Source organism: Rousettus aegyptiacus, unplaced genomic scaffold (assembly GCF_014176215.1).
Source record: "Rousettus aegyptiacus isolate mRouAeg1 unplaced genomic scaffold, mRouAeg1.p scaffold_m13_p_5, whole genome shotgun sequence".
NCBI lineage: Eukaryota > Metazoa > Chordata > Mammalia > Chiroptera > Pteropodidae > Rousettus > Rousettus aegyptiacus.
This window is the reverse complement of record NW_023416308.1, coordinates 97,850,930-97,870,417: the sequence shown is the minus strand read 5'-3', so window position 1 is coordinate 97,870,417 and position 19,488 is coordinate 97,850,930. Positions and strand designations below refer to the sequence as shown.

Below are 19,488 nucleotides of genomic sequence, written 5' to 3'. Positions count from 1 at the left end.
GCAGTTATAAAGAAGAAACCTTATTGAGTGTTTTATCTGTGGTATGAATTTTGTATGAACAATGTCATTGATATCAAGGAAATAAAATCATTTTCACTTGTGATGTTGACATGGATTTCTTAGTATATAGAAATATTGGTATCAAGTCTTTACTCTTTCTTTTCACTCAAAGTTTATGGTATATCCTGTGAGCAGTTTTGCATTCTTTGGCCAAGTTAGTATACTATACTGCTTTAAGAACATGAGTGCTGGAGTCAGATGGCCTGGTTTCAGGTCCCAGCTATTCTGTTTAACTAGCTCTCTGGCCTTGGGCAAGTAAGTTAATCCCTGTTTTTCAGTTTTCTCATTTGTATAATGGGGATAATAGTAGAGTTGTGAGATAACACTTGTTTACACTTAAAAATGAGATAATACATAAAAATGGAATATATCTATATGTGCTTAGAACAGTGCCTGGTACATAGAAAACACCGAATAAATATTAGCTTCTGTTATTATTATTATTATTATATTTATTATATTTAATAAATATCTTATCAGCTCTCTTTTCTCATATTTAATCAATTGCCATCTTTATCGAGCATAGTGTCTTGTTCTTTGTTGGAACTCAATACTTGGTGATAAACCAGTGAAAACTCTTATTTAAATTTTCTTTTAGAATAAGTCTAATTCTTCGACTAAATTTAACTCTTTAATCACCTTTCTTTCAATTATCTAATTGAATACACTAACTATGCCTTCAACACTCTTTTGAGGTAAGTGGTTTCTAAGTCTGATAGTATCAGAATCACTTAGGTTCCACTTCTGCTCAATTCATAGCCAGACAAGGTTTGGGGCAGAACTAGGAGTGTAGTTTATTAAGAATGCTCTTGAGACGATTCTAATACTCAGCTAGTTTGAAATATCATGAGGGTCTTCTCTGCTTTCTAGAAAACTTGTTTCAGGTCAGTTAAAAAAAGTCTTTTTGACATAACTTATCCCCTCTAGCATCTTTTAATAGGTTGTATATTCTTTTGCAGATTTAATTTCCCATACAAATGATTTTTTAATCTAAATTTATTCTGCAATTTTTACTCTAAAACTTTTTTCCTTTATTTATTTATTTATTTATTTATTTATTTATTCTCTAAATCATTTGTTTCTAACATGGGCTGTGTGTGTGTGTGTGTGTTTCTTTAGCACCATCTCCAGCATGGGGGCCGGGCAGCCTTTGGAGCACTGTTGCCCCAGGTTAAAGCTTGTTTAGACTTGTCCTTGCTGTGATCACTCCTTTCCTGCTTCTTCAAGCCATGCATGAGAATCAGCCTTATTACTTTAAAGTGGCACCTCATATGCTCAGAAAACTCTGCTTTTCAATTTCAGCAAAATTAGCTATTTACCTACCAAATTCTACTGAAAATTAGGATCTTGCCATAGAATTAGGATGTTTTCCAAGTCTGATGTACAATCAAATATACCAGTTGATGGGAGTTGGGGAGGAGAGATGAAACTTTAAGTTAAAAGTCAAAACATAAGTTTGAAGTACTAAAAATGTTATTCAAAGTTATACAAAATTTTTAATCCTTTCCAACCTATCCTGTGTTTGACATTTAGTTGTTACATCTCATTCTGACTTTTTCTTTTTATAAAAGTATGTTTATGATGATATCATAAAGATAGAATTTAGTTCTTGAAGCCTTTTGCAAATGTCATTGGACACTGGACAGTAAATGTAACTCAAATAACCTAATGTCAGGAAAATATAAAAATCAAGGCAGCATTCTAATAGAAATAGATTTTTAAAAGTGATGCCTGTTTAAGGAAAACAGTCTTTTTTTTTTTAACATTTATTTAGTGACGAAATTAGAAATTTAGAAAATGGGACTTAAAAAGGAATCAGTGCTTTAAGCTTTTCTCTTTAAACAATTTGTTCTTAGAATATCAAGAGAAAAGCTTTTGGAGAGAGGAATAACAGTAGTGATGATGATTATGATTATATTATCTTATATTTTTGTACAGATGTGAATATCGATTGCATTAATTTCCTGGTGTTTGGCTTTTGTGAGAACTTCATTACACATTTGAAACGTTATCTCTTATTTCTCTTCCCATGTCCTCAGTAATTAAAAAAACAATCTTTTTACAATCACACCTGTATATTTTCTGCTCTGGCAATACTTAGATTATTACTGATTTTTTTCAAAGTAAAAGACTAAAAGACAAATAATGCATTATGAAAACTTCTCCTTTTCATGGGAACATACTTTAAAGAGGAATTATTTCTGCATCTTGTAATGCTTATCTTTCTTTGAAGTCTATAACATAGATTTTTAAATAATGGCCAATTGATAAAAACAAGTTGAACATACAATCTGTTAGAAGGTATGGACAGAAATATAGAGTATACATTATAAAAAGAACTATTAGTTCAATTCTACTTACATATTATTTCTTTACTACAAAAATGAAATGATGTTACTTTAGTGACTTTGTTTTTTAAAGGTAGAGAAAGACCCATATAGCATATATAAGTTGGATGATTTTTAACCATATGTATTTATGACTTATTTTTAAAAGTATCATGTCTTATAGTAATTTTCCTTTTAATCAAGTATGTAGTTGCCTTAAACAGAATAGTTTCAGTATACAATCATGGGAATGACACATGTAGAAGTACGTTATTTGTCTACGTAAGACATAGTTTCTAGTGACAGCATGTGGATCTTCTTTTATAGAATTACTTCTGGTTTTCTATTATGTGTCTAATTTGCAGATGAATTATATGGAATACTTTGTGCTATTCCTTTGTATACATATATACGTTTCCCATTTGTGATTTTATTAACTAAGACAAGTTTTCAAAATTTAGTTGACTTGTTTACAGCCCTCCAGATAAGAACATCTAAAAATTTAGTTTTTTCATAGTTTTAATTTAAAATCATTTTGGAGTTTATATATTTCAGCTTGCATTTACATATCGATCTACTCATTTTGAAATGTACAAATCAGCACAGATCAGAAGTTAAGACATCTCCCCTACTTCTTGCCATAATTTCTTTATCTTTGGGGAAATGAGAGCTGCTTGCTTGAGTGTGTTGCCCCATCTTCCTTTCCCATCTTGTCTCAAGCTCAGTGTAGTGGAGGGGTATGTATGGTGTCCCAGCAGGAATGATTCTTCCTTATTGTCCTACTCACCCCATTTATAATGTTGTTTCTGAGGGGGATATATTTTGAATCTTAGACGAATTAACAAACACGTTCATTGAAACAAAATGCAGTTGTAGCATTAAATAAAAAAAACAATAAAGATTTAGATTCAAACACTGAGAGATAAGCAGGATTATTTCACTGCTCCACGTGATACAATTTATGCTTTAGAAAGACTACTCTGGCTGCTCTGAGCATACAAGCAGGAAACCCAGTAAGCACAGAGTCTAGGCTTGCACATGAAGTTTAGGGGAGGGAAAATGGACAGGTCTTTTAAAACCAAAGTTCACACACCATCTTTGTCCACTTGGCCCAGCCAAGTCTTGAGTGGCTAGGACTCTCTGGGTTTGTCTATGAGATAAGTGCTGCATGGCTATAGGTAGCTTCTGCTGCATGAAACATGAAACACTAGCCTTAGCTGCCTTAGCTGATCTGGCAGGAACAATTTGGTTTTATGACATCAACTGTCATTTTTGCAAAAGTGAAGTCTGCAGTAGGCAAAGTGGCCAGGTTATTCTTAAGTAGTTTGGACTCTTAGGGGTAGATCTGCCCCTTTTGCAAACAGATACCATCCACAACTGCAGCTGAGTAAGTCCGAATTCTTCTCAAGGGTGCAGAATAGTATCACAATTCACCCATGGATCCTGAAATCTGAGTTCAAGTATTATAGACTTTTTCAGCATAAATTCACCTCAAGAATTTTGTACATGTATTATAAATTAATAATTGATTTCAAGCTTTTATAAGGATTAGGAAATTTATATGTAGGGCTAACACTCTTTTAGTCATCTATTCATGTCTGCTTTTTATGACCCCTGTCACAAGGGGAAAATAAAATTCATATTAATAGTTATAGTTTTTTTCCTGCCCAGATTGGTAAGAATTTCAGTCTTTCCTCTGGAATATCCCCCTTCTGAAGTTTCTCAGTGTCCTTTCCTATTAACACATCTCAGTGGGGGACCAGCTATACTAACAGCTCTAATGCTTCTAAAGGCAAGAGGTCAGAAACTCCACCATGTTCTGCCCTAGTTGCTCCTCGATTCTGCATAGAAGTATGGTAAGGGGAGCTTTGTCGTACTACAGATAAAATTGTGTGACATCCTTTTCCAAAACAGCTACTGCCTATTTGCCTTATGTTTGTGAAACTAACAAGGACCACTCCAGAGCTTCTTTTCAGAATGAAAAAGTCGACTCTAAGGAGATTTGCTTCCTTCATTTGTAGATGGAGAAGTGGTTGACAAGCTTAAAATGACAGCTAAAAGAGATAAAAACATTTTAGCTAACTGAGAATTTTCTGAGTACCTGTACACAACATACAAATATATGTTATGCGTATATATCACATCTATTCACATGTAAAACTTATAATCTCTAGATTACTAGTATTGAGCAAAAGTTTGTATTTTAGTTGTTTGGATATGCTTGAAGTGGCTTTACACAATTTATTAATAATTTTTTATAAATTAATTTTTTAGAAATGGGATTTTTAACCTTATTTGGATGTGGAGTCAATGAAAGAACTCACACATATTCATGCATATATGTCAGTTAATATATAACTTAAAATATCTTGCTTACCTTTATTTATATTACTTACGAATATCTTATAATATTAAATATATAGTGATTTGCATCTTTGTATTTAGTTGCATATGTTTACAGTAATTTTTTTCTTATATTACTAAAGGTAAGAAGCTACTTATCCTAAATTATCATATCTTTTAAATGTGGCTACATTATATAGCAAATCATCTCCTTTTCCTTCACAGAGAAATTTATATTAGAGAACCAAAATGATAAAAACACATTTCCATTATCTTATTTGTAGCCTGTAATTTCTGAAGACCAATTTAAGGTATATTGTCTCCTTAAATGACATTAAATTAGACCTCAGTCGTCTGTTCCCTGTCACTTTCTATTATTTTGTACTTGTTCATCATTCCTTGGGGGAAATTAGAGCCTGTGTGGCTGTCTCTGATCTGCATGATACTCAGAGAGGGTGTGGTCAGGAGACACCTCCCCTCCCTTCCTTTCCCATCCACTCCCTTCCCCTCCCCACGCCCCCTCCCCTGTCCACAGACTGACACTCTTACCCAGTGTCCTGCCCCATTGTTAATGCCACCGGGTCCTGGCCCTGTGAAGTAGAATGAATGAGACTCTGAAAAAATGGCTTAAAAGTAAACTATTTTATATGTTTAAATCTACTTTTACAAGATAAATATTTAAATTTAGTCTTTTGTTGTTGTTCACTATTTTATGTTTTGTCACCAAAGTTTCTTACAGTTAAAATATTAACCGTTGTTCCAGGGTTTTCACCTAGGAAAATTCAGGGACAAATGACCTTATTCTGTAATAGTCTAGGGGATTATGTATGCACACATTTCTAATTATGGAGACATAGTGTTTTCAACTGTGAAACAGAAAGAATCAAGACCCACTGTGGTAACCTATTTTCGTGAAAACAGGTCGTCTTTTTCACAGTGAATTAATATTTTTCATCTATTTTTTTATGTAGTTGTCCCATAAATGAATAAATGACATTCTATAATACAGAATTTATAAAGCATAAAATGAAAGTCTCCTAACCAAAATTATCCCCTAGAGATAACTGCTGTTAATAACATTTCTAGACGTATTCATATAAATACATACATATACTATATATACATACACAAAAAATACAAATACTCTATACTTTCTTTTTTTTTTATAATACTCTAATTTGTTTTATTATTTACTATATCAAGAACCTTTTCCACGTCACTACATAGAGAGAGACCAGTTTTCATGGCTGTATGTATTCCACTGTGTTAGGCTTTGGAGATCTAATAACTCTTTTAGGTGTTGGTAAATAGATAAGTAGATAGCATGATACATAGACTCAAGAACCAGGCAGGAATCAAAATACAGTCTTCACTTTACCATTAATAAGTGAGGTGATTAAAGAACTTCTTGCTCTCCCTGGAGGACAGCAAATCACTGCCCTGGCAGAGAAGTATGCCAGCCAAAGAAGGGGAGAGGGTGAGGAAGAAAGAGGGAGAATGACAGAGGGAAGTAGGGGACACTTCTGTTAGAAATACTGAGTATGAACTTCTAGAATTAGAATTGTCGGAACAAATAATATCTACATTTAGTTTTCCACAGATGTTGCCTAATAGCTCAACGAGAATCTTGAGCTCATTTATATTGTATTCAAATATGAACGAGTGCACCATTTCCCTGCATCTTTACTTTTATTCACCTGTGCCAGCCTGACGTATTAAAACATTCTCATTTTAAAAAATCCATAGACTGTTAATGAAATTAGCTCTATTTCTGTATGTTTATAATTCATTAATTCATAGTTTTGCTCAATTAACTATGTTCATCTTCTCTTATTTAGTTGTGAATATCCTTTATAGGTTAAGTGTTCTTACATTATCTGTCATATGAAAATGTAACATTTTTCTCCCTAAATTTGTCGCTTAAAAATTTTTTTTCTAGTGTCCTTTGACATATAGTAATTATATTTGTATTTAATAAGTTCTGTCACTTTTTTAAAAATAGCTTCTTGGTTTTGTATTGTGTTAAGCAAATTTTCACATTCTAAGAGTATAAGAATATTTTCCTCTGATTTTTATGTTTTTATTTTTAAATCTTTAATTTATATAGAATTTAATTTTGTAATCGTACTAGGAGTATAAAAGCCCGTACTTTCCTATTATAAAAATTAATTTATTTGTGTTGTAAAGTATTTATTAACGATGCTTAGCTGTTTATGTTAAGTTCATAAATGAATTACTCTGAAAGTTTAAGCATCCCATAACACCTTATATTAATTTTAAGTATGACTGCTTATAGACGCCTATATATGCATGTTGACTTCTCTTAGGAATGGAATCAGTTGGTCCTGGGTGGCATGGTGTCCTCATTCATGTAAAAGGCTCTGCTATTGAATAACTACCTTTACTTTGTTTGGGACGGTACTAGCTTAGGGCTATTCAAGAAAAACTGAGAAAGCCAGGTAGTTCTGGCAGCTTGAGGAACTGGCATACCAAAATTTTCATATACTTGAAGCGTGATTGATTTCTGGTGAGAAGAACATGGACGTGGATGTGGGAGAGACTAGATTTATTGAGCTCCTTCTCTGTGTCAGACACTGGTCGACATTAATGTTTACTCATTGATTAATCATGAAAGTGAAAAGAGAAAGATATAGCTCTCGTCATTGCTAGGCTAACCCCTATGTTTGTTTTTCCGGTCCCATCCCATCCCATCATCTCTGGTGGGCTTTCCCTCTCCTCTTTCTTGCACTTTCCTGTATTGACTTCTTTTTCTTAAATTTTTATTTCATTTTTTTAGCAGAAATCCTTCCACAACTTCTATATTCCCTTGACATACTTCCCTAGTGTTCCCCTCTAAATAACGCAGGGAGGAATTTTTATTATCTGCCTTAAGTTTCTCACCACCAATGCTCAATCCCATAATTGATATATATATATATATATATATATATATATATATATATATATATATATATATATTTTACAGACTCTATGAACTCTTGCCTCAATTAGCTCTGACTGAAACCTACTATGCAACAGCTGCCCCCCTGAGATATAGCAACCACAATGTTCCAGGACTTGAGATTTAATTTAAGCTTATTACTTAATCTTTTAAACACTATTAATTTACTAAATGTTGGAAAGGGTAATAATGCCCCTTAGTGACAAAAATCACTGGCCTTTTCCTATCTCTATAATATTGCCATTATTTAATTACTTTGAAAAGTTATTTGCTCCCTGGCTTTCGTGAACTCATCTCATTTTCCTTCTTTTCTCAGGCCATTCACCTGTGTTCTCCTTTTAAAAAATCTCTGTTCTTCCCTACCTCTCACCAAGTCTGTATGTTTCCTTAGAGAAAACAGTTTTCTTAGAGAGAACAATATTGTTGACACCTATCTCTATGCTGAGGGCTGCAAATTTGTATTTGTATAAGTACTACTTGTTTACATCCAAGCTCTGAATTTCCAAGTATCCACTGAACATGAGGTTCCCCTAACACTTTAAATTCCACATTCAGTGGCACATTTATTTGAGTGCATACTATCTGCCAAGTACTCTAGGAATTGTGGAATTTAGAGGTATGCAAGAGTTTATGCCTTAAAGAGCTTAAAGAAAAGGAAGACATAAAATAAAACATAAACAAACAAACAAGATAATTCTAGATACCGTTAAATGATCTCAAGGACATGAAGTAAGATATAGTATCAGAGTATGGTTAGGGAGTTGATTTTTGTTGATAAGGCAACCCTCAAATAAATGATATTTGAATAGTTCCCTGAATGATAAGAAAGATCCAGACATGTGAACATGTGGGGAAGGAGCTTTCTAAGATGAAGCAAAAGCAATTGCAAAGGTCTTGAAGTAAGAAAGAATGGTACATTTGAGGGACAGAAGAAATAAGACCAACAGGGCTTGAGTGTGATGATCAAAAGGGAGATCAGGGATTGTTTTGGGGAGCATGGTCAGGAGTTTGCATTTTATTCCTGGAAGATATTGGGAAACTTTAAGCATGCAAGTGAAAGACAATGCTAACTCCTGCGCGGAGGAGGGACAGCAGGAGAATAAGAATAGAGACAGAGAAACTACTTAAGAAGCTGCTGAAGTATTCAGGCAGAAATTGATTTGCACGGACTGTGTTGTGAAGTTGGAGATTATGAGAAATGATAAGATTCATGATATATTTTGGAAATAGATCTAAAAAATATATACTGTTGGATTGGATTTTGGGGGTGAGCAAAAAACAGGAATGGAAGATGCGTCCCATTTGGCTTTAGCCCAAAGTGTTGTTTTATTTACTGAAGTAGAGAGGACTAGGGTGAGGGAAGAGGTATGTGTCACTAGATCTTTAAGCTGAGACATTGAGTAGGCAATTGGATGTACAAGAGAAGTGGTCTGGGTGAGAAATACAGGGTTAATAACTATTAGTATATAGATAGTATTTGAAACTATGGTAATAGTTTAGGATGAGAGGGTAGACAAAGAAAAGGAGACTTAGGATTCTCCAATGTCCAGAGATCTGGCAAAGGTAGGATCGACTAAGGGAGAGGAGACGGAATAGGTGATTGTTAAGGCACAGAGCTCTGAGAAGAAAATATTTAAGGAAGAGGGAATAATGAACATGTTAAATGCTGCTGAGGAATAAAATTGGAAGACAATGGGAATTACCATTGGCCTTGACAAGATGTAGGTCATTTGTGACCTTAATTTTTGGGTAGTGTGGAGGAGATGAAAACCCAATTTGAGCGAGTTGAAGGAGGAAGGAAAAATGGAGACAGGAAGTGTAAGACAACTTTTTTAGGGTGTTGAAGTAAGCAGAACAGAAAAATGGAAGGAGCTGAGCTGTTGAGAAGATGGCAAGAGTGTGTGTATATTTCTCAAAGCGAATTATATCAAGGCAAGTTTACATACTAATAGCAACGATCAGATAAAAGTTGAGAAAATGATCATGCGAAAGACCAATTGTATAATTTCAGGAGAATAGAGTGTTAATCTAATGTAATAGGAAAAAGGATAGAGTTTCTGAGCACAGATGTAGGTGGGCTGATTGACTAGGAATAGTATAGCTCGACCAATAGCTTGTGGCACAATTTTCAGTTGGGAATAAAGCACTTATCAAAGAAGTGGCATGTGGCTCAATTTTTTGCTTAACTTGGTTTTATACCGTGTACTTTTTATAGTCAGAATTAACACATTTATAACATTTAGTTTTAGTAACCATAAATGCCTTAAACTGCTTAGTATGTGCTAATTACAGATCTAAAAGCTTTTACATATGGTATGTTATCTCACTTAATTTTTACAGCAACCCGATATACAGGTTCTATTATTACTCCACTGTGCAAATGAGGAAAGAGGCAAGGAGGGGTTAAGTACTTTTTCAAGGTATGCTATACTGCCTTCCTTTGCAGTGGGTATGTGTTACTAAGTCTTTTGAACTGTAGAGTTTTATCTACAACATTTTTAGTAGCTGTAGACAGAATTCTACCTCTCATCCTTGATTCTATTTCAGAGTTGAATGCAAACAATATTTGTTTGTTTGTTTGTTTGTTTGTTTGTTTGTTTATGCACGTCTACAGCACCTGGTATTCCAATGTGGTCTCCCAGCCAAGTACTAACCGGGGCCAAACCTGCTTAGCTTCTGAGATCAGATGAGATCGGGCACGTTCATGGTGGTATGGCCATAGACTAATAATATTTAGATATATATACTACTAATATTTTATAAAAATACCTGTGATTTCTCTTATTGACAAAAGTACCAGGTATTGCTAACCCAACTGTAAACTGTTGTCTACATTTATAATGGAAGGAAATGTTAAATTTTAATTAGAAGTTAGAGTAAATAAGCATTTCACCTTTTCCCAATCAAGGTCATGAACACCCTACATTCTATTCACAGACCGCTTAGAAATCCATGGACTCTAAATTCACATTTCCTTATCTAATGGCTTGTATAGATTCAGATTAAGCATTTTTGGCAAAAATAATTCACAGCTAATGCTTTGTATTTCACTTTGCCCCTTATCAGGAGCCCCTTAATGTGTATTCATCCCATTCTCAGCGATGGACATTGAGAGAAAAATTTTTAAGTTATATTTTCCCCCTGTGACCATATGGATTAATACTTGAGCACCATGAAAGTTTCACCTCATGGCATTAATATTAATTTATAATTCTTTATCAATTTGTCTTTAGGCTATAAATAAGCATATATTCTAAAAGTTTGGTTAAAGTTGTCTAAAATTTATTTGTCCCAGGAATGTTTATGAGCAGTGAGGATAGCAGTAGATGGGTCAAGTTCAGCTTTTGCAATAGATGTAGGGTTGCCAAAAAAGTTATAGGGCAGCCAGGTAAATTTGAATTTTAGATAAACAACAGATCTTTTAGTATAAGTGTGACCCAAATAGTACATGGGACATACTTATATTAAAACTATTGAGTATTTATCTTAAATTTAAATTTATTGAGCATCATAAGTTTTTATTTGCAAATCTGGGAACTCTAGATCATTAAGACTAAGAGAGGTAAGGTGAATGTTGGTGATTAGAAATACTCAGCTGTAACCCTAGCAGGTTAGACTATAAATAGATTTTATTTATTTATTTGACTATCTTGTTATTTTTATCCTTGGTACTATTTTTTTTTTAATGTTGCGATGAATGGGTTTTTAAAATTATTAGTACATTTTTCATTTTGTAATAGTTTTGTCATTGTATACTAAATATTTTATAGTGTCAATTGTGATGTTCCTTTTATCCCATAATTTATTTAGGAATGTATTTTTAAGTTTTCAAACATATACCCTTTTTTTCTCTCCTTAAATTATCATTCAATTGCAGATTTTTAATTTAATTGCTTTTTTTGGTCAGATAGCATGATCTATATCTTAGCTTTATTCCAGTGGAAACAAATGATTTCTGTACTGTTCTTTTATTAGTGAGGATAATTCTAGCAGCAGAAATAGTGGATATGAGGATGCAGAGAAGAGTAAGAGCTCATGCAAAAAAATGTTATTGCACTGGCAAACATTAAGTATGACTCAATACTCAAGTTGCTGAGCTACTTCCTGAATGGCCGTATGAACTACTTCTCAAGACTATGAGTCCTGTAGGAGACAGAGGGAGGAATTGATCCAATGGCTTTCTTTTCCCACTAGTCAAATGTTAGCATTGTGGAGCATCAACTTTCCCACACTTCTGGATTATACATAGGAGAACACCCAACAGTTCCTGTAGCATCCTGTGCCTCAACATTAACAGAATAGCTACTGGGTAGGAGTGAGAGGTCTATGGTTAAGACTGGAAGCAAGTTCCTTCCAGGTTATGCCAAGAGATGGAAATGGATAACCTGAATTAGCTGTTATGTAGGTGCCTTAGTCTGTGATGTCAGAAACAGAAACAGAGAAAAAAAATATATATATGAATATACATATATATGTATATTCTTCCTTTCCTTTCCTTTCCTTTCCTTTTCCTTTTCCTTTTCCTTTTCCAGTTCCTTTTCCTTTTCCTTTTCTTTTTCCTTTCCTTTCGACCAAGTTGTATTTATCACAAAAAAAAAAACTATAGGGTTGTATGTTGATCCTTTCTATGTTGTTCTCTTTGATAAGGACATGTTTGCTTATTTGGGATACATTTTGATATAAATTATTACATTTTATAGCTATGTGGTGCTCATGTGTGCTATTATGAGAGTCTTAAGGCTAAGATTTATAGTACAGAGAAATCAGCACTTCTTTATTATCTTGAAAAAAGAAAGAGGACCTCCAACATCTTCAGGACTGCATGTTCTCATACCCCTTATGGAGCTGTCTCTTGGATATGGATCTGGGGCTGCCCAAGGTGGCTCTGACTCGAGCTCCGTCCTTATCCTTTGCCTAGCTCACTCTGGTCAGGAACTACACTTGGGCAGTCACCTTTAGGGTAATACCAAGAATGTATTCATAATCTCTCAAACCTAGAATCAACATTTTAAAATTAAGATTATTGTGTTTTTCAAAGAGTTCGAGGACATTTTTTATAAGTGGTATGTTAGATAATAGCTGTCTAGGAATGTAGCTAGACTTTTTAGATGAATTCTTATGAAAAAATAATTCCCGGTTTTGCTATAATTTGGAATTTTCCTGAAATATAATCCTGACATAAAATGATGCCACTCCATTAAAATTCCAAATAAAAAATAAATGAATTGGGGATTGTTTTTTTCTTTAGGATTATGAATGTCACTAATCCTCTCCATGTGTATTTATTTTAATTTTTTTAACTTTTATTTATTTTTATTTTTGGAGCAGTTTTAAATTCACAACAAAATTGAGCAAAAAGTAGAGATTTCCTATATACTTCCTGCTCCCACACATGCATAAACTTGCCATTACCAATACCTCCTTCAGAGTGGTAAATTTTCTACCATTGATGAACCTACACTGAGCTCATGGAATCCATAGAATACATTAGAGCTCACTCTTGGTGTTGCACATTCTATGGCTTTGGACAAATGTATAATGACATGTATCCACTATTCTGGTATTATACAGAGTAGTTTCACAGTCCTAAAAATCTTCTGTGCTCTGCCTATTCATTCCTCCCTCCCCCCAAACTAAGGCAACCTTTGATATTTTTACTATCTTCATAGTTTTACCTTTTCCAAAATGTCATATAATTGGGCTCATACAATGTGTAGACTTCTCAGGTTGGCTTCTTAGCAATATATAATTACGTTTCCTCCATGTCATTTTATGGCTTGATAGCTCATTTCTTTTTAGCGCTAAATAACACTCTATTGGACAAAAGTTTTCACTTATTTTGGGTATATACCAAGGAACAGAAGTAGTGGATCATATGGTAAGATTATGTTTCGTTTTATAAGAAACCACCAGATTGCCTTCTCAAGTGGCCATACTGTTTTTCATTCCCATAAGCCATGCATGAGAGATTCTGTTGCTTTACCTCCTTGCCAGCATTTGGTGTTGTCAGTGTTCTGTATTTTGGCTATCCTAATAGTTATATAGTTGTATCTCTTTGTTGCCTTAATTTTCATTTCCCTATGACTTATGAAACAGAGCATCTTTTCACATTGGTAAGATGTCCGTTAAGGTGTTTGGCCCATTTTTTAATCGGGTCGTTTGTGTTCTTATTGTTGAGTTTTAAAAGTTCCTGGGATATTTTGGAAAGCAGTCCTTTATCAGATATATCTTTTGCAAATGTTTTCTCCCAATCTGTGGCTTGTCTTTTAATTCTCTTGAGGCATTATATTTTTCATTTTTAATCTCTTATAATTGATTCTTTTTTAGTGTTCACTTGCTCTAGTTTCAATTTTGCCTTTTTTCATATTTTGTTCTTTGTAAATAAGTTATTCCTTCATTTATCTCTTGCAACATCCTAGAATGCTTCTTTCGTCTAAACTGAATGTATCTTATTTGAGAGGTATTTGAGTCAGTGTACAATAAAATACAGACACAAAGAAACCATAGAAATAAGAAACTAGTAGGAGTCACATTCATTCATTTTTTTCGTTGGCCTTTATTACGTACTCACTCAGTCCAGGGCTATAGTAATAAAGATGATAGGTCTGAGTTTATAATATAATGGGGTAACTGACAATCATCTGATTTTGTGAGTGTAGAAAGTGCTCTAATAAGGGTTGTGTAGGGAGAGCCTGATTGAAGGAGATTTGGGGACCAGAAAGTCTCTCCGTTAAGAGCAAGTAGTGCTCAATTTGATAGTGATTATATAATTTCTAGAGTCTCGGGAGCTTGACATGTCGTGAAAAGTAATATGCAAAAATTTGAACAATTAAATATTATTATAATAACAGAAAGCAACCAATTTAAGCTGGCTACTAGTAGCCAATGATAGCATGTTTGCAGTCATTTTTACTTATTTTAATGAATTCGTCACTTTTTTTCTTGAAATAACAGATGAGGTATAAGAAGTACTAAAGCAATCTATCTAAATGAAACCATCAGAAATTCCTGGCTTTTTAAAAACAATGATGCTCTTTTTAATGTGAAAATTAGATATTTGCTTGAATAGATGAAAAATATCTAACCTTATTAATTTTTACATTCATTATAGATAGCTCTAACAATTAATTGACTTGTGTTTCTTTTTAACTTGATGAATTTCTTGTCATTGTTACATAAAGGAGAATTTTTTTCTTACTCAAAAAATTATATTGTTGCCACTGTGGTACTTTCCCCTGGGTTTTCAAAATTCTTTTACTTTTTCATTTAAAATTACTAAATATGTTCTATAATGCTTGTCACACATTAATGCCAATGATTCTAAGCTATGTTTAAGTTATCCACTGGCATCTAGTAATTATCCAGAACCATGAAATGCAAGACAGTATCTTATGATGTGTAAAATTTCAATCCTGAAGAGAATTTCTTAATTTAAAACATCTCTTTAGATAGTTTTAATTTAAACTTTTTTAACATATATTTTAAAATTACATACTTTCCTTATTTAAGGTTCTCCTTTTGATCAATAGTTTACTAAGGTCCTGTGTATGCAAACATATTAGAGATATGGCATAAGTATTAACAGTGCCATTTCAGGTCATATTTTAAAGCTCTTAGATTTTCTAAGGAAAAATTTCCATTGTATAATGACACCATATTTCTTATAAAAGGCGATCAACTGTACATGTTAAAAGTAGTCATTCAGAGCAAATGATCTCATATAGAATTTTTTATAGTATTTTGCAAAAACATGTATTCCTCCTACATATAAAAAGAACATTGAAATAACTATTTTGTCATTAGAACTTTTAAGCTAAATTTTATTTTCAGTCCTGTTTTGAACTAGCATGAAAAACCCAAACACCCAAACCTGAGAATTGTGTTGGGATCAGAGTATGTGAATTCTGATACCTTTTCATCACTTGTACACTAGGAATTCTATTTTTTAAATGATATCCTGCCAGCTTTTTCACAATCCATTAATTCCTGGATCAACATCAGAAGGAATGTCAGAGCAGAGTGAAATTCTTGTAAGACACAGATGTCAGGATCAAAAGTCAGAGACATTCTCGGAGCAGCAGGGAAGCAAGCTTGTTAGACTTTAATCGGAACAATTAGTATCTGCCATGTGACAGTCTCGATGCCCTGCCTTATATTTCTGTTAAGTTTCAGGCATGCTGAAAGACAAAGTCCTCTTCCAAGTTTGGTGGAAAATTTCATGAGCTTTCGTTCTGATTATTTTTGGTCAGGATTCTTGAGCTTTGTTGATTCTCTCCAAATTTCCTTAAATGGTAAATTATTGATATACTTAGACAAACTAGGGTTCAGTTTATTATAGAAACACATTTTCATCTTTTCTAAGTACATGTAATGCAAAATGACTTGCTTTATGGATGTTCGTGATTGGTAATGCTCAGGAGGCTTTTCCAGCTATTTTATAATATCTCAGAGTGAGAGCTTTTATGGTCAGGTCCCAGATTGCTCCAGGGGATGCTCAATAAATGTGAATCATTGATGAAGGAAAAAAAGTAATTAAAATTGGATGTTGAGATTTTAGTTAAAAATTTTCTTTGAAATCAGCTATTATATTTTGCTTGTGTTTTCATTAAACCAAAGTAACTATCTTTGAAAAAAAAAACAACCAGTTTTTTTCATTGTATTATCAATAAACTAATGTGATTTGTTTGTTTGTTTGTTTGTTTGTTTTTAGTAATAAGTTGCTTTGAATTTTTTGCAGTGATTTCTTGTAAAAAATTTATAACAATTTATTCAGAGGTCAGTTTTTGGGACAACCTAAAACATCAAGAATTCTAAGTTAAAAAATATTTCTAGCAATTAGAAATGGTTCTTTAAGGCATAAGCAGTAATGAAAAATAATTGAGAAGACCAGATACCAAAGTTATCCCTGTTGTGATAGGTTTGATCAATTCACTATTGGTAGAAAAGGGCCACTCTAATTGGCTGTAAAACCAAGCCAAAAACCATGGGAGAGAGTGTGAATTAAAGAATAGAGAAGAATAGAAAGGAGGCCAAGAGCATGACGGCATCAACAAGGGGAGGAATCTTAAGTAATGACAAGGCTGGCAAGTGGTGGGCACTTTAGTAGCAGAGACTTAGCCCCTTGCTGTCTCCATGAATCTCCCAAATAATAAAGTCATAATAAAGTGAGCTGCTGATATTTTCTCAATATTATTCAAAGTGTGAAAAAAGCATCTTTAGAGTTCATATTTTTATTGTTCTACAACCTAAGTAAAAATATACATTTGCTAGTCAAAAATTACCTTCAAAAAAATCTCATGAATACCCCTTCCCATTAAAATTGTTACCTAAGATACTTTTATGTAACATTCTAGGCCTACCATTGAGACCATCTTAGAGTTGAGTGAAAGACACTAGCTAAAACTATAATAGAAGCCTGCATGATGGTAACTCCATGATAATTCTGACATATATTCTTTAGCAGTAGAGGGAGATTATTGCATAGTTTTGCCAGATGGGGAATAGTAACATATGCCTCTCAGGAATACTTAGGGGCCTTACTTATATTCATTTTGATGCTGATGATGACAAAATTCGTAGGACTGACAACCGTATACTGCAAGTACTTGCACGTATATCGTACCAATTAGTTTTCATAACAACAGTGAAGTAAATGTTATTCAGTATTAGAGCTGGTGAAATAGACTCAAAGTAGCTTAGTAAAATGTTCGAGATCGCTTGACCGGTAAGTTCTGGGGCTGATCTTGAACTACATACCCTATCTGCTGTATTATCACTTCCTCAAATAGTCCAGGTGTGGCAGAAATGGCAAAATAACAATCAAAGATTTGTAATCCATTAATAAAGGAAAGATTAAATAAATTATAGTACATGCATATAATGCAATTGTACAGTTATTAAAATAATGGTATGGAACTATTTTAATGATGCATATAATATAATATTAACTAAAAAATAAAGTTTCAGAACAATAAATATATGGTCAGTTATATAAAAATATATTTATGTGAAAATGAAAACATGTTGTTGTTTTTTTTTTAAGTTGTGGGATAATAGAAAACTAAATTTTTTCTTATACTTTTCATTATTTTCTAAATCATCTAAACATGATGTATTATTGAATTGCACACTTGACGCTTATATAATTTTATTAACCAATGTCACATAAAATGAGCAGGGTGAGTAAACGGAAAAAATTACCTTGTATAATAGTTATTTAAATAAGTTTATATTGGTTGAGTTGGTATCATCAGGAATTCTGGTAGAGAACTTATGGGTAAATTTGGGGTGAATGATTCCCCTGCCAATTGTAAATGTATTTCCAATGTACCTCTGTGCCACAGCAAGAGATAGTATTGTCAACAGTGAATCAAAGGCAAGGGCTTGTGATAACCTGAAAAAATTACCAGTCGTGGTATTATAGAACTTCAGTTTCTGAAGGCTTTTTGTAGCTAAATGCAGCGGTACGAGAGGTGAGGACATCCAATTTATTTGTTTTCCTGCTCCTCTCATTGGTTATGTGAAATATAGAACTTGTAGAATTTCCCATTAATATTATGATCAAGAGCTAGTTCAAGCAGGCCTCAATCTAAATTGTCCAGTTTAGTTTACTGTCTGTAGTCATCGACTTGCTACGTGTATCCTTAAGAATTGACATGAGGGTTTTCTCAAAAAAAATATATATATATTTTGTCTTGGAATCATATATTTAGGCAAAACATTTGATCCGTAAGACTTGGATGGTATCAAGTAAATGATTCCTTCTAATGAGTTAGTATGGTCAGCAGAGTAAGGTATACTGGTTGTGTTTCTCAAAGGGCTAGTGAACAGCTTTCAGTGTCTGATGTGATGGCCCTCTCTGCAGGAGGCTGAGACCATTAGCGGGCAATGGGGCATTTACCTGATGGCCTGTGTGCCACCTATTGTTTTTCCAAGGTGAAGGAGTCAATCACTTTGTTTGTTAATTCTATTTATTGGGCTCATTGTGAAACTTGCACAAGGACTATTCGTAAGGAAATTTTTAAAATAGAAATCACAGTCTGTACTCTAGAAAGGCTTAGAATCCAATTAGAGAATTGAGCCACATATTGATGTGAGAACATATATATATTATAATATAGGAACAAATACAGATCGATATAGCACAAGCTGCATTATTGTTGAGAGATCAGCTCAAAGGTATGGTTTGCCTTTATCACACAAACTGTGAAAAAGATGATTCACTTGTATGCCTCCTGCACAGGAAAGGGACCTTTTGTATTTGCCTTTTTATCTTTAGTGTACTTGACCTAATGCTAACCATGTGGCAGCAACTCAACAAATACGGTGTTTAATGAATGACTTAATGTTTGACTCTTACTGTCTGACGCTAGTAAAAATTCGCAAGTCTTTTAAATCTGTATTAATTTACATGTTCTCCCTTCTCCCTTTCTTTTTTCCTCCTTTCAATTTATGTATTGAGCAACTTAGTTCATCTGACCTATAAAGTTTTTATAGTCTTGATTTTGCTAATTGCATTGTCAAGGTGTAGTTTAACCTTTTTCTCAGTTCCCCGTATTTTCCATAAATTGGTTATGGATCCAGTGGCTTTATCAAACCCAGGTTCTAAGTTTTTGGCAAAATTATATGTGGCAGTGTTTTTTTTGTGTGAGATAGCTCATATGCCTCTCTTTGTGGTATTAGCAGCTGTTGATGCTCAATGCTCAGATCCTTTAAGTCATTAGGTTTTCCAAAATGGGTGTAATTTACTTGTTATTTAATAATTAGTATGATTGTACATAAAGACACTTCCCCTTC

The 19,488-nt window shown here is 33.5% G+C and overlaps 1 protein-coding gene and 1 pseudogene across 15 annotated transcripts in view; one reads left to right on the top strand and one right to left on the bottom strand.

Annotated features, from left to right (window-relative positions):
* Positions 1 to 19,488, top strand: part of DCDC1 (doublecortin domain containing 1) — a 358,252-nt gene that overhangs the window by 95,592 nt on the left and 243,172 nt on the right. The window lies entirely within an intron of this gene.
* Positions 10,298 to 10,416, bottom strand: LOC118603299 (annotated as a pseudogene).